The 17,114-nt window shown below is 44.9% G+C and overlaps 1 protein-coding gene across 11 annotated transcripts in view; it reads right to left on the bottom strand.

Annotated features, from left to right (window-relative positions):
• The window catches only part of PCBP3 (poly(rC) binding protein 3), a 280,894-nt gene that overhangs the window by 151,137 nt on the left and 112,643 nt on the right, over positions 1–17,114 (bottom strand). The gene's annotated exons all lie outside the window — the stretch shown is intronic.

Here is a 17,114-nt window from a genome sequence, read left to right as displayed (position 1 = left end):
TAAAATGTAAGACCTGAAACTATAAAAATACTTAAATGTAAGACCTGAAACTATAAAAATACTAGAAGAAAACCCAGGGAAAACTCTCCTGGACATTGGTCTAGGCAAAGAATTTATGACTAAGACCTTAAAAGCATAGGCAACAAAAGCAAAAATAGACAAATGAAACTATATTAAATTAAAAAGCTTCTGCACAGCAAAGAAAACAATCAGCAGAGTGAAAAGACAACCATTGAATAGGGAGAAAATATTTACAAATTATTCTTGTGACAGAGAATCAACTTCCAGAATATAAAAGGAACTCAAACAATCAAAAGGGAAAAAACCAAACAGTCTTATTAAAAAGTGAACAAAGGACCTGAACAGACATTTCTTAAAAGAAGACACACAAAACAGCCAAGAAGTATGTGAAAAAATGTTCAACATAATTAATCACCAGAGAAATGCAAATCAAAACCACAATGAGATGTCATCTTGAACCATTCAGAATGGCTATTGTTAAAAATAGAATGGCCATTATCAAAAAATAACAGGTGTTGGTGAGGATGTAGGAAAAAGAAAATACTTACATATTATTGGTGGGAATGTAAACTAGTACAGCCAACACAGAAAATAGTACAGAGATTTTTCAAAAAAACCAAAAATAAAATTACCATTCAGTCAAGCAATCCCACTACTGGGTATCTACCCAGAGGAAACAAAATCCATATATCAAAGTAGTACCTGCACTCCCATGTTTATTGCAGTACTATTCACAACAACAAAGATATGGAATCAACCTAAGTATTGATCAAAGGATGAATGAATAAAGAAAATGTAGTATATATACACAAAGGAATACTATGCAGCCATAAAAAAAGAATAAAATTATGTCAGTTGCAGCAACATGGATGGAACTCAAAGTCATTACTCTTAAGTGAAGTAAGCCAGGCACAAAAAGACAAATATCTTACATTCTCACTTATATGTGGAAGCTAAAAACTTTGATCACATGGAGGTACAAAATGGAAAGATAAATACTACAGACTAGGAAGGGTGAATGGGGGTTAGGGGAGAGGATGAAGAGGAAAGGAAGTGGGTTACGAACCTTCAGTAAGATAGAGGGAATAAATCTAATAATATCAGAGTAGGGTGAATGTATTTAACAAAACTATATTGCATTCAGGTGATGGACACCTTAAATATCCTGACTTGATTACTACACATCATACACATATAACGAAATTTCACATGTCCTATAAATTTGTATAATTAAATAGCTTAATAAATAAAAAATGAATAATTTACTTTAATATTTAATTATTTGCTGCCAGTATGCAGATATAAAATTGATTTTTGTATGCTGATCTTATATCCTGTAGCCTCGATAAACTTACTCATTAGTTCAGGAGCTTTGTTTTGATCCTGTAGGACGTTCTACAGGGCCAAACACGCCGACTGAGAGGAAAGACAGTCTTACTTCTTTTTCAATTCCAATGCCTCTTTCTTTCTTGCCTATTGAACTTGCTAGAACCTCCAGTAAAATACTGAATGGAAGAGGTGAGAGCAGGTTTCCTTGCCTTACTACTCATCTTAGGGGAAAGTATTCAGTCTTGCACCATCAAATACGAGGTTAGCTCTAGATTTTTCATAAATGCCATGCATCTGAGTAAGTTTCCTTCTATTATCAGTTTCCTGAACATTTGTATCTGAAAGGAGTGTTGCATTTTGTCAAATGATCTCACTGCATATTCTAAAATGATAGTTTTTCGTTTTTCGTTTGTTAAGATGGTGAAATATACTGATTAATTTTAGACAAAACTATGCTCTGAAAATGCTCAAAGCTTACATTTACTTTTCAGTCACCCACCACACTAAACTGCTTATTAATGCTAAATGTTTGGCCAACCAAAATCTCTAAGTCTTTATTGAATACCCACCATGTGCTTCAAACGGAACTTTAGTGAACTCACTATGAACATGTGTCCCATAGGACCCTGTGTGGAATATTAATTAGCCCACTGTCTAGTCTCAAAATACATAATCTGCTGGACATAAACATGCAAAAAACTTAATGTTACAATATTCAAATCCTGGTTCAAGGCAACAAGAGCAGCTGGATCGTAAAGCACCAACAATTCTATCAACACACAGCAATGCAGACCCCTGGCTGAGCCAGGGGGAAGCGCAGGCCTTCCGGCCAGGATATGAGTACTGGCGAAGGCAGATGGGTGACTCAGGCACACACGTTTATGCTCCATCTTTCCCAAATTTCCACTGAATTGAGTGAAGAAATCAGGAAAACAAGCCACTGGAAAGCACAGATGCAGGGCCCTCCACAAGCTCCCATGTGACGGCATGGGAGGTGGGTTCTAGAGGCCCCTCTCCTGCCCTTCCTGAAAAGCAGTGTGCCATGGAGGCAGTGGGTGAGGGAGATGCTGGGGATACGTGGCTGCAGAGGCTGGTCCCGGCCACACAGGGTGCCACACAGGACCAGAGGCCACCAAGCCCCCTTTCAGCACCTCAGAAGGCTGGGGGGCCCAGAGCTGGTATGAGGCATGGCCCAAGTGAACTTTCATCCAGCTGAGCTGAGGGTCAGAACAACCTTAAAGGGGATCCCTGTGAAAAATGAGAGAGCACAGCAGAAAATGTCCACATGTGCACGCTGGGAAGAAGACAAGACCAGCACTGACTTCTCCTTCAGGGAGCAACAAACAGAAAGAAAGAAACACAGAAGCCATAAAAAGTCTCTGCCATATGAAGAAAAATACAACAACACAGCAGAAGGTAGAAGAACACATGTTCAGAAATATGTACAAAAAGAAACAGGTGATTTTAGTCAATGGCCTGCTATGTGCTTTCAGAGACAAGAAGGAAAAGAAAAACTCGATGAAACAAGAGATTAAAAATCGTAAAATGGTAGTCTAAAAAGAAGGGAAATATGAATACAAATTAATATATTTGGCTTTAAAATAGCTTCAGATAAAGTCTAGAGGAACTGTAATCATGAGAAGAAATGATCAAAATTACAAATTTCATTTACTTTCCATATTCTTAACCTTCTGTTTGCTTATTTGACATCAGGGGAGAGGAGGCGTCCCTTTGGCAGAGTTCGGGTGCGCCGTCCAGACAGACACAAGGAGCGGGGAGGCAGGTGACCCTCGATTATTCACCATGTCCAACATGAGGCCGCCACCTGCCGAACTCCCTGCGCTCACCACGTCCTGTGTGGTGAGCACTACTACCCCCATGGTCCACTGTGCATCTCAGGGCTAAAACAAAACCTCCTACAGGCTAAACAATGTCCAGAAAAGTTCTTCCATCTTGTCTTCCCGCAGGCTTAATAATAAAGTGTATTTTTCCTAACAAGAGATGCAGTTTCTGCTGGGCTGAATCACAGAGCTGCCGTGCTGTTAAGTTTTCTCTGAAATATGTCACGTCACATTTCTATCACTTGCGAAACAAGTAGCCCATTTTCTCTCTCTGAATATCACACACTAGTTACACTGCAGAGGCCTGCCTACAAGAGACAGCCAGCCAGGGTGAAGACCTGGCAAGGCAGAAATGCAGGACTTTAGGACCCCAGAGAGAACTTGCAATAATGGGTGGGGCAGAGGCAGGCTGGCCTGCATGCCAACCCAGAGTTTCAGAGAAGGCAACCTAAAAGGTCCAGACACCAGTTCTCTCTTCTGTAGGGGGAACGCAAGACCTGCCTGGAGAGGTGGTTCTAAGAATTAAACTGAACAAAGCACCATAGGGGGCGCCCATTTGAAGATCCCTTTCATTTCAGAGATGCAGGTGCTCCAGCCGCACGCACGGGCGATGCGACCACAGTCCTAGCACAGGCAGCAGACAGCCCTGCGTGAGCACCCACGTCTTCTAATGGTGAGCACGCACTGTCACCTGCACTCAGGGACAAGTTTGGGAGGGCCCGCTTTTACCCTGAGGAATAGGTCGTTCAACACTCTCTCAACTGTAGAAACCTGTGTCCACTCAATTCAAATCACAGAATAACCACGAGAGAGCACCGTGGGAAAACAAACCCATCTCATGCCACCCACAGTGCCTTGTGGGGCCCTGGAACTGAGCTGGGCCTTAGCCAATGCCCAGTGAATGCAAGGAGACAAGGATTCAGTGGAGAAACAAATGAAAGAGGGGCAGAGGCTGAGCTAAGTCAGCACAGGCAATGCAGTCTGCACACGAAGCCTTGAACCCTACTTCTGGTAACAATTCCCAAACAGCCCTGAACAGAGAAGCAGAGGTACCATCCTCCTGGAACACCTGACACATGCTCACCTCCTGCCATTGGCTGTCATGCCCTGATTGTGCCCTGGAGTTCTGGCATCCCCGAGTCAGACAGAACAGGCAGAGGTGCCTGTCGTGGAGATGAGGGGACGATGGCACAGCAGGCCAGGGGTGCCCGGCTCCCTACTCACAGGCGGGCACAGCACATCCTCAGCCAGGCCTCCAACTGCAGATGGCGCCCTGGGAAAGCCTGCTGCTGCCGTGGAAAGGGCCAAGCACACCAGTGCAATGGGGTGAAAGTAGCAGGAGGCAGAGCCGTCAGCTTCATGCAATGTGTGCACTCAACTGGAGTGTTCTGAGCCATCTTCAATGTTTCCTTTGCTCAACAAATTTAAATCTCCACAACTCAGAAAGGAAAAGTTGTGCTGCTGTATCACACTAAATCAAGTTGAATTACCAGGAAGCTATCACACAATAATGTGGTAATGATATACTGGAAAATGTGAATACATCTCCCCTCAAATGCATCGGCTTTGACACCCCTAAGACACCATGACTGTGCCCCACAGTCTGATGCTCAGTAACAAGAATTCTGCCAATGATTTCCACTGAGCAACTGAAATGCCTTCAGGAATTTACTGTAAGCAAAACCAAAGCCAAGTATAACACAATTTAACAGACGTGAGAGTCTCGCAGTGCTGGAAACCTTCATCTTGTCCAAGTGCTTTCGCTGAGAAACGTGGGGGTGGCTCACTGCCACCCACGCAGGACGCATCAGCAAAGGCCCACAGCAGCGCTAGGCCTCAGCAGGCACCATAGCGGCCACACAGAGAGGCGCCCCACAGCCCAGGCTCTCCCTGCCAAAGGGTGACAAGGCAACTGCCCCAGAGTGTGCCCCAGTGCAGCTGGGAGGGAAGCAGCCAGCCACCTGCAGGACAGAAGCTGGTGCATTGTGGCAGCAAGGACACTGGCACCATGGCCTTTGGCCAACGTGGGTAGCAGCACTGGTCCTAAAACTATAGGCATCCTTCTCAAACAATCAAGCAAAAAGCAAACCTGCTAGAGCTCACTAAACACCAGCAGGATCTGCGCCCTTGCTCACACTGCCTGCCCCTCTGACAGCCCTCTCTCTGCCTGCTCAGGGCCCAGCACAGGCCCCCTCCTCTCTGAGAGCCTGTCAGTGCCCTCTAGGGCACCACCTGCAGGGGCCTGGGGACTGACATGAGCACCGGAGCAGGAGCAGGGGCCCTGCCATGGCCTCCCGACTGGCCAGCACAGAGCTGCCTCACCACAAACGGTTGTTCTGTCCTGAGCAAGTCCTTTTACCTCTCCATGCCCCACTTCTTAAAATGGGGATAAAAAAGTGCTACCTCGAGAAGGCAAAACAGTGCAGTGCAGCTGCTGTGGAAAACAGTCTGGTGGTTCCTCAATCAGTTAAACACAGAGTTTCTACATGTCCCCCAGGTCCAATCCTAAGGAACTGAAAACAGGTGTCAAACAAAAACTTGTACAAGAACGTTCGTGGCGGCACTATTCACAACAGCCGAAAGGCAGGAAAAAAACAGTCACTAACCAATAAGTGGATGTGGTATATTCATACAATGGAACATTATTCAGCCATAAAAAGGAATGAAATTCTGACACATGCTACGACGACGTAGATCAACCTCAAAAACAGGATGCAAGTGAAAGAAGCCAGACACTGTGTGGTTCCATTTATAGTAAACACCCAGTATGGGCAAATCCGTACCCAGAAATTAGACTGGTAGCTGCCTGGGGCTGGGGAAAGGGGGGATTGTGAGGGACTTAACAGGCACAGGGCTTTACTTTGGGAGGATGACAATGCTCTGGAAGTAGGCAGACGTGGTGGCTGCACAGCATGAGGACTGCGCTCAATGCCACTGAGTTATACACTTGAAAATGGCAGAGTTTATGTTACGTGAATTATGCCTCAATTAAAAGGGGGGAGGGGAGTGACCCCTCACAGAGCTGCTGTCAGGATCAAAACTGAGTACTGTGTTAGTGAGTGACTGTGTGTGTGCAAGTGGACATGTTTCTAGTCAGTGTCTGACACAGTAATGATACCACTCTTCTTCTTGTTGTTGTGTTGGCTTTCTCATTTGTTTTTTTTTTTTTTAAAAGAAAGAAAGAAAAAGCTCTAAATAATCCACAAGTTAACTGGCTATGAAGCCCTAAGGTGGAAAGGAGACTCTCAGGATAGGCAGAGTCCTGGCAGCCACACACCCTTCCTGTTGAGAGGAAATCTGCCTCTTCCCTCCAGCCTTTTCAATGACCACTGAGTGACAGGTGACAGGGACATCTGTGGGCATCTGCTGGGGCCTGTGCTCACACAGGCCAGCTGCAGGCTGCTTTCCCAAAAGTGTAACCATGATGGAAAACACAGTGCTTTTGTCTGCTCAGCTGCCATAACAGAACCACACAGACTGGGGGCTTACACAGAAGCTGGAGATCGAGATCAGGGTGCTGGCTGGGTTGGAATCTGGTGCCGGCGCTCTTCCTCGTTTTTGCAGATGGCTGTCTCCCTGCTCTGTCCTCACATGGGTGCAGAGAGAGACAGCTCTGGCATCCCTTCCTCCTCTTACAAGGCCACAGTCCTGTCAAATTCGGGCCTGCCCTTATGACCTCAGTAACCTTAATCACCTCCCAAGGGCCCCATCTCCAAAGGCAGTCACACTAGGGGTTTGGGCTTCAACACATGAACTTGGGGGCACAATCCGATCCATAGCTGGTGGCATCTGAGGAGGAGAAAGTCACGTGAGGCACAGCAACACATCAAAGGCGTGGCCAGCCACTCCAGCGGCCCATCTGCAGGGCAGGTGCCTCATGAAGGACTGCTGGTCGACGCCGCTGCTCCCCACACCCTCAGCCTGGGACTGTGAAGCCGTGGATGACAATACTGTATGGACCCACATCAGTCTCACAGGAGACAAGACCATGGGAAAAAACGCTGCTTTAAATGTGCCAACATTTCCACATTTAAAAGGCACAGTAGCCCACATCCAACATCACTGACCATTAACGTTACTGCATTCATCCTTCCAGGCTCCGGGAGACTTCTGAAGGCATCCACTGAGTACACTATTGTTCAGCACAATTATGAGACTGAACAAAATCTGAGCCTTCCCCGATCTCAGAACATGAAGGAAGCGCGTCGCCAGTGCTTGTTCAGGAGGAATGATTTCTGTATTTTATTATCAGCACCATCCGCAGTTACTCCAGTGAACAGCTGTCCCCATGGAAGTCCCCACAGCCCTAAACTGAAGCCGATATCTGGACATGAGGGGCCTCCTAGGGACCGGCCAGGAGGCAGGAGCCAGGAGACAAGACCCTGACCCCTCAGGAAGGCAGGCAACGGAAGAGTCGCGCTGGCAAACCCCCTAGGACCAGAATGGCACTGTCCTCAGTGCCCTCACCAGTCCTAGGAGCCCCACCGGGAGGGGCAGCGTGCACCCTGGGGGCTGGCAGGCCCAGCCCGCTGGGAGAGCACATTTGCAGCTCCTCACTGTAGCTGCTGACTTGGTTTGACTGAGGGGTTTTCTTTATTTGAGCTGTCCTCCTATTTAACTTGTTGTTTCTACCAACTTCACTTCAGGACCATAATTTTTATGAAACAAAAAATCTGATTACCTCACCTGTTTTCATCTGGCCAATGCCCACCCCAACCTGATGATGCAGATGGTGCTCTGGGAAGGGTTTCCCAGGCCCCAGCCTGGCCACCCTCTCCTCTCACCACAGACATCCTGGCACCCATGGAGGGTCACCCTGGTGCCCAGTCACCCAAGTCCACAGGGACATCTGCTCATGCCTCTCTGTCTACCCCCACCTTCCCCTAAAGGGCACCATCCCCAACTCAGTAGCTGCACTGTGACCCCACACTGTGCTGTCAGGCACACTCATGCCCTCTGCACACACACCAGGTGTCCATTCTATGGGCTGTACACATGGACAGCAGCGAGTCCACATCTCACCACAGGATGGCCCAGGCCCCACGGCCCACCCTGGGCCTCAACCACTGATCCTTCCTGTCCAGCTCCAAGGCTCTGCAGCCAAACTCCCAGACCTCCTCCCTTCCAGGAGCATCTCCAGCATAGCCCCTGCCCGTTCCCAGGAAGCGCACATCTGTCTCCACACTTGTAATTATCACTTAGCAAACACACAGATGATGGCACCACTCTTTCCCTTGCCAGAATGTGGTAAATGGAAAACTAACATTATAAAGCTATTTTTTACATTCTATGATTTGTTTTAAATTAAAAGCATGAAAACACTCTTGAGTTGGCTGACTCCATGTACCCCAGGTGTACTCCTAAGCCCATCTGCCTGCCCACCTTCTGGAAAACTGCAGCGAAAGTTTCTCTGCCTTCAGCCTGCAGCTGAGGTTCTGAGAGAGGCTTCACGGTGGGCAGCAGGGTTAACGGAAGTGGTCAGAAATAGGGTCAGAACATGCAGCACCGCTCACTCAGTGGTTAACTAATACACAGCCAGCTTGTTTTGCTCTAGCACAATTGTTGTATTCAAGAAACTCTGTATTACTGGCCGGTCACGGTGGCTCACGCCTGTCATCCCAGCACTTTGGCAGGGTGAGGCGGGTGGATCGCCTGAGGTCGGAGTTCCAGACCAGCCTGGCCAACAAGGAGAAATGCCATCTCTACTAAAAATACAAAATTAGCCAGGCGTGGTAGCACATGCCTGTAATCCCAACTACTTGGGAGGCTGAGGCAGGAGAATCGCCTGAACCTGGGAGGCGGAGGTTGCAGTGAGCCGAGATCGTGCCATTGCACTCCAGCCTGGGCAACAAGAGCAAAACTTTGTCTCAAAAAAAAAAAAGAAAAAAAAGAAAAGAAAAGAAAAAAAAGAAACAGAAACTTTGTATTACAAAAGCAATTATCTCACTAAGAACAAAAGGGAGGAGCTAGAGAGCGTCACTCACAAATAATAAAACTATTTTTTTTTCTGCAGATGTTTCAACAGGAAAAGCCATGTATGACATTCAAAACATTGTATTAGTAGAAGCTCAATTAATTGTTTAATGCAGACAAAAATCAAGGCTAACTAAAAGCAGATTAAATGATCCAGTGATCAACCTAGAGGTTCCCACGGGCAAAGGCAAATAGAGGGAGTGCCATGAAGCAGCCTCTGGGGAGAGAGAGGAAGGAGGCCTGCCTGAGAATTCGCTCTGTGTGGACACTGCCCACGTGCAACCAGCGACACTCGCCAGGGCGCTGATGAAACCAACCGCCAGCGAGCAGCACAGGAGACCCGCAGGGAGGTCGCGGCCCTGGCTCTGCCACCTCCCTGCTCCGGGACCACACTGATGGGCTCAGGCAGACGATCCCGATGCTCGACCATGGCCGCATCTCGTCTGGGGGTGCCCTCTGCTGTTATTATCCTCCAGGTGTTTAACCCAAAAAAATCTTTGCAGTGAACTTTGCCTCTTCCTGGTTCTCCTGAGGATGCTCCTCTACCCCGAGTTTAGGAGAAGAGAGGGAGAGGAGCAACAATGAACGGCAAAGGAAACACATCCATCCACAGGCAGCCCCTTCGCGCCTTCTCCACTGCACCCTGAGCCCCACGGCTGAGAAGCCACATCCTGAGACTGTGCCAGCACCGCACGCAGCGCCTGGTGTGTAGTCAGAGCACAGCGTGAGTGGAATGAATGCTGAATAAATAATTATCATCCTACACATCTTCTAAGCCAGAAATAGAGAAATGTTACAGCCCTCAGTGGTGGGAACTGCGAAACCTCAGCCCTGCAAAGCATGCCCCATGTAAGGGCAGTGCCACTGCTGCTTGTGTGGCTCAGCTGACTGAGCGGAAAGCCAGAGGGGGCACCTCTGGAGAGTTACCGAGCACTGCTGCTCCAGTGACCAAACGTCCAGCCTTCTAAGAGGTATGTGTCAACCTCAATCCTAAGCAAGCAGCAAGAAGATGTAGATACATACTGTCTCTTTAAGCTAAATTACCTAAAGAAAACCTATTGTAAAAGAAAAGGCAATGAAAGTAACCACAAAAGTGATGAGACAGAAAAGCCAGGGCTCATATGACCCCCTGGAAGGTTTGCCGCTGGCCTTACCTACAAGGCAAATGTGGAAAATCGGGGAAGTCCTCAATGACAGTGAGGTGGTTTGAGAAAATGCCCACAAATTGTTGGATACATCTCTCTTAAAAATGCAGAGCACAGGCCGGGCGTGGTGGCTCATGCCTGTAATCCCGGCACTTTGGGAGGCTGAGGCAGGCGGATCACTTGAGGTCAAGAGTTCAAGACCAGCCTGGCCAACACTGCAAAACCCTGCCTCAACTAAAAATAATAAAATACAAAAAAGCCAGGTGTGGTGGTGGGCGCCTGTAATCCCAGCTACTCAAGAGGCTGAGGCAGGAGAATACCCTAAACCCGAGAGGCAGAAGTTGCAAGGCTGAGCCAAGATCACGCCACTGTACTCCAGCCTGGGTGACAGAGTGAGACTCTGTCTCAGAAAAAAACAAAGAGAAAGAAAAGAAAAGAAAAGAGAAGAGAAGAGAAAAAAGGTGGAGCACAATTCCCTCCCTTAACAGTGGACTGACTTGGTAATGCACATGGAAAGAACACAGTGTGGCAGAAGGGACAGGGTGTGACACCTGAGACTAGGACATGCAGGCCCCGTGACCCCTCCTTGCTTTCTCTCTCTCTCTCTCTCTCTCTCTCTCCCCCCCAATCGCCTGTTCAGGAAAAGCAAATGGCAATGCCACACACACGCACGCAGCCCTGTGGGGAGGCCGCAAGGTGCTGGGCTGAGTCCTCCTGCCCTTGCCCTGCGAGAGTACCCTGGAAGTGGGCTGTCCAGCTGGTGTGCAGCCTCAAGAGAGACCCCAAGCCAGACCCACCCATGAAAGCTACCCCTGAATTCCGGACTCATAAAATCTCTTAGATAATACATAATTTGTTGTTTTAACCCACTCAGTTTTGTGTTGGTTACACAGCAATAGAAAATAAAGAAAGGGGGCAGATAAAATCGATGGAGAAACAATTGCAAAGAAAACCGAATGCACAATGCATGAGCCTGCGTCAGGAATGACCATGCGTTCCACAGAAGAGTCGCACAGAGAGAGATTAGTTACAAGATGCTGTCAGGACAACGGGAGCTCCACTGGGGCAGCTGGGCCTTCCGACATCCTCCCTGGTTGTGGTGGCAGTGGTGGTGTCTGCTCCAGGTCAAGGCTGGCAGAGAGGAGAAGGGAGGGCCAGCGCCTCAGGCAGTCACTGCACCCTCAAGGCCCAGGACACCCACGGCCACAGGACCAGCATCCCACGGCTCACCTACTGTCCTCACCAGAGACCAACCACACCCACAGAAAGGCCAAGAGGCATTCTGGCAACACAAACCTCACTAACAAAGAAACACTACTTGAGGAAAGCCAATGTGATGAAAGAGAGACGCCAGACTGAAAGGAGGGACAGTCATCTGAAAGAGGGACACAAAGCAGGCGGCAAGCGCTAGTTTACACATCCAGGGTGACCATCACATGCTCTGTCCAGGCAAGAGAGGCAAGCAGCCACCCTGAGAAGGAAAAATGCTGTCAAAATAGAAACCCAATATGTGAACCTAAGAGAAGAATCTAAGAGAAGAACAGCCACAGCTTGCGAGCAAACAGACGGTGAGAAGATGAAGCCAAGGCCGTCTCCAGAATGCGGGTGGCGGGAAAAAGAGAAGGTAACAAAGATCCAAACAGGAGAAGCAACGACCATGGAGCGGAAAGAAAGAAAACAGCACTCAAAAAAGCAATAGAACAAAATTCCCCGAGCTAAAGAAATAAGTCTTCAGAGTGAAAGGATCCAAGGAACAATGTCCTGCTTTAGTTCAGAAAATCCAGGGCTGAGGAGAGAGCCCTGAAAGGCTCAACGTGGCAACATTGTGTGCTAAAAGACAGTGGAATTCTGAGGGGCAGCTCTTTCCACTGAACTTTTTTTTTTTTTGAGATGGAGTCTCGCTCTCTGGAATGCAATGGCGTGATCTCAGCTCACTGAAACCTCCGCCTCCCAGGTTCAAGCGATTCTCCTGCCTCAGCCTCCCGAATAACTGGGATTACAGGCACCCACCAGCACGTCAGGTGAATTTTTATATTTTCAGTAGAGACAGGGTTTCACCATGTTGGCCAGGCTGGTCTCAAACTCCTGACCTCCAGTGATCCGCCCCCTCCTTGGCCTCCCAAAGTGCTGGGATTACAGGCATGAGCCACCGCACTCAGCCTCAATGGAACTTTTAAATCATCTAGCCCATCAATATTTTAGACATTTCCAATATATCTGGATTTATTTACTATTTTATGTTGTGTTTTCTACTTTTCTTATCTTTCGGTGTTCAAGTATCCTCTCTTGCCTTCTTTTGGATTTTTCTCCCCATTATACATTTTTTTCTTTTTACTTTTTACTCTAGACTTAATTATATAACTTATCAAAGCCTAATGTCCCCACACTCCACCCACACAATCCCAGGACCTTAAAACTCTTTAATTCCATTCCCTTCCCGCTGACATGACCTTGGTGTCAATTATGTTAGTTCCACCATTTGTGGTTTAGTCCAGGAGACATCTGCCTCAAGCCTGTTCAATTCACTCACAAGCATACAACTTTGTTTATAATGCCTTCTTAGAGCTCAGACTTTCCATAGAAGACAACCTTCTCTCTTCCTGAAATAGGTCCTTTAGAAATGCTTTTAGTAGCCAGGCATAGTGGTGCATGCCTGTAGTCCAGGTACTCAGGAGGCTGAGGCAGGAGAGTGGACTGAGCCCAGGAGTTCGAGGCTGTGGTGCACTGTGATCATGCCTGTTAGTAGCCACTGCACTCCAGCCTGGGCAACGTGGTGAGACCCTGTCTCTAGACAAATAGAAATGCTTTTAATAAAGTCCTATAGGTATCAAATTATCTCCACTTGTGTTTGTATAAAAATGTGTTTATTTTTCTATCATTCCTTAAAGATATATTAAGTATATCAGTTAGTGCAAAAGTAATTGCAGGTTAATGGCAAAAACTGCAATTACGTTTGCACCAACCTAATAGAATGTCATTCTTTTCTCTCCGCATGTTAGATATTATCCAGCTATCTTCTCCTTTCCACTGGTGCCAGTAAGAAGCCATGTCAGCCTTAATGGTGCTTCTTTGAAGGCAATGTCTTTTCTCTCTGTTAAGAGCTTGTACTTGTCTTTAGTGTTCCAGAGTTTCACCATGATATGTCTAAATATAGACTCCATTTCACCAGGTTGGTATTTGTTAGAGTTTTTGAAACTGTAGATTGGTGGCTTTCACCCACCCTAGAAAACTGTTAGCCATTATTCCAAATGTTACTTTTACTCCATTGTCCCCCTCCTCCTTCTGGAAAACCAGTGAATTATATGTTATAACTTGTCCACGTCTCTCCATGTCTGAAATCTTCTCTTGCATAGTTTATATCTCTTTGTCCCTCTGGGCTGTGTTCTGTCTGTCTACTGTGGATTACAGCAAAAACCACAGAAGGAAGGTGAATATGAAAAGAAATGACAAGAAGTACAGAGTAGGAAGGTCTGACATAATATAACTGAGGTTTTCAAAGAAGAGAAAAATAATGCGGTGGAGGTGATATTTGACAAGACAAAAAACATGGAATGTTAGTGGAAGCTGTTCCAGATGATATCAAACAAAAACTCAGATCCACACAGAAAAAAAATCTTATAACAATTAAAGAAACGGAATTCGCAGTTGAAAAACTCTCCAACAACAACAACAAAAAAAACTCCAGGCCCAAATTACTTTAATGACAAATTCTAAACAATTAAGAAAGATAAAACATGATTTCACACAAACTCCTGAAAACAGAAAAGGAGGAAATCCTTCCCAACTCATTTTATGAGGTCAAATTTATCTTAACAGCAAAACTACACAAAGCCACTTCAAGGAAAGAAAATGACAAACCCAAATCCCCCATGAATATAGATGCACAAATTCTTAACAAAATCCCTTTACTGTAACACATCATAACTAAGTAGGATTTAACTTGGAAACCTTCACTCAACAATCAAAACTCAAAGTAATTTGCCATTATATAGATTAAAAATGAAAAAAATACATTATTTTAATTGATGTAGAAAAAATATGTGACAAAATTCAACTAGCATTCATGATAAAATTTTTCAGCAAATTCCTTAACCTGATAAAAAGCTATCATCATACTTAAGGTGAGAAACCAGATGCTTCCCCCAAGAGCAGAAACAAGACAAAGGTGTCCATTTTCACCATCTCCAATCAACATCCCACAGGGGATCCCAGTAAGTACTGCACGAGAAGTAAAAGAAATAAAGAGCCTATGGGTTAGAATCTGTAAAAAAATAATTAGAGCTACAAAACAAGTTTAGCAAGATTGCAAGATACCAGGTCAATAAATAAAAATCAGTTGTATTTATTATATATATTATTAGCCAAGTAAAACCCAAAATAAAATTAAGAAAACAATTACATTTATAATAGCATGAAAAAGCACAAAATACTTAGAAATAAGTTTAACAAAAATGCAAGACTTACACTGTGAAAACTATAAAACATGTTGAAAGAAATCACAGAAGGGCTAAATAAACATAAAGCCATCTCATGTGCCTGACTGAAAGACTTCATATTGTTGTCATGACAATACTCTACAAATGTATCTACAGATTCAAGGCAATCACTGTCAGATCTGCCATTATTTATTGAAATGGCAAGCTGATCCTAAAATTCACATGGAATGCAACAATGACAAAAAAAAAAGTCAAAATTTCGGAAAAGAAGAACTAAGTTAGAGGACTCACCCTTGTCAATTTCAAAACCTATAAATCTCCAGGATCCAAAACGTAGTACTGACTTAAGAATATACATAGACTGGTCAGACACGGTGGCTCATGCCACTTTGAGAGGCCGAGGCGGGCAGATTGCCTGAGCTCAGGAGTTCGAGACCACCCTGGGCAACATGGTGAAACCCCGTCTCTACTAAACTACAAAAAATTAGTCAGGCATGGTGGTGCACGCCTGTAATCCCAGCTACTTGGGAGACTGAGAGGCACAAGAATCAGTTGAGTCCTGGAGGTGGAGGTTGCAGAGAGCCGAGATCATGCCACTGTACCCCAGCTTGAGCTACAGAGCGAGACTCTGTCTTTAAAAAAAAAGAATATACATAGACCAATGGGTTAGAATTGAGAATCCAGAAATAAACCCTTCCATCTATGGTTAAATGATTTCTGACTAGAATATTAAGACCATTCCATAGGAAAATAATCATCTTTTAAAATATAAAGTGTTGTAATAACTGAATATCCCCATGCAAAATAATGACTCTGGACCCCTACTTCACACCACAGACAAAAATTAATTGAAAATGGGCCAAAGACCTAAATGTAAGAGCTAAGACTACAAATCTCTTAGAAGAAAACACCAGTGTATATCTCCATAACCTCGGATTAGCCAGCAGTTTCTTAGCTATGACCTTAACTGCACACAACCAAAGAAAAAATAGGTAAAGTGAACTTCACTGAAATTAAAAACTTTTGTTTGCCAAAAGGTACTACCAAGAAAATGAAAAGACAACCTACTAAATGAAAGAAAACTGATAGCCATCTTATCTCTGAAAAGTGTCTAGTATCCAGAATATATATTTTTAAAAAACCTACAACTCAACAATAAAAAGAACAAACAATTTAAAAGTGGGCAAAAAATGTGAATAGACATTTTTCCAAAGAAGATATACAAATGGTCAATAAGCACAAGAAAAGATGTTCCACATCACTAGTTACCTGGGGAATGCTAATCAATACCACAGCACGATACTAGTTCATAAAGAAATAGAAGATGGGTGTTGACAGGGATGTGTGGAAACGGGAAATGCTAATCAATACCACAGCACAATACTACTTCATAAAGAAATAGAAGATGGGTGTTGACAGGGATGTGTGGAAACGGGAAATGCTAATCAATACCACAGCACAATACTACTTCATAAAGAAATAGAAGATGGGTATTGACAAGGATGTGTGGAAACTGGAACACTCACACAGGTGGGTGGGAATGTCAAACGGGACAGCATCTGTGAAAAGCCACTTGGCATCTTCTCAAAAAGGTAAACACAGAGTTAAGATATGACACTACAATTCTACTTCTACATATAAACTCAAGCTAAGTTAAAATATATGTCCATATAAAAAACTTGTACAGGAATGTTTGTAGAAGCATTATTCATAATGGCCAAAAAGTGTAAAAAAACTACATACCCATCAACTATAATGGATAAACCAAATGTGGTCCATCCATACAATGGAATATTATTCAGCCATAAAAAGGAATAAAGTACTAACACATACCACAACATGGATAAACTTTGAAAATATGCTGAGTGAAAGAAACCAGACACCAAAAGCCACATGTTGTATGATTCCATGAATACAAAACTTCAGAGCAGGCAAATCCATAGGAACAGAAAGGACGAAGGAGCGGGAGTGACTACTCCCGGGGTTGTTTTACCGGTGGTGATGGTGATAATAGCTGCACACACTAGTGAATGTCCTAAAAATCACTGAAGTCTATGGTGTGTGAATTATATCTTAATACAAACAAGATAACATGGAAATAAAAGTTTTACAAACATGCAAATTCTCCCCAAATTGTTCTGCGGACCCAACACTATCTCAATCAAAATCTCAGGGGTCTTTTTTTGTAGAAATTGACAGCTGATTCTAAAATTTATATTTTAGAATCAAAGCAAAGGACTTTATAGGAAAAACAATTTTGAAAAAGACCTACATTAGAGGACTCATTGTACCTGATTTAAAAACTTAGTATAAAACTATAGTAAACAGAACACTTTGGTGCCGGTGAGAAGACAGGAATGGAGTGCAGT

Source organism: Papio anubis, chromosome 4, assembly GCF_008728515.1.
Source record: "Papio anubis isolate 15944 chromosome 4, Panubis1.0, whole genome shotgun sequence".
Classification (NCBI taxonomy): domain Eukaryota; kingdom Metazoa; phylum Chordata; class Mammalia; order Primates; family Cercopithecidae; genus Papio; species Papio anubis.
This window is presented reverse-complemented; position numbering and strand designations above follow the sequence as displayed.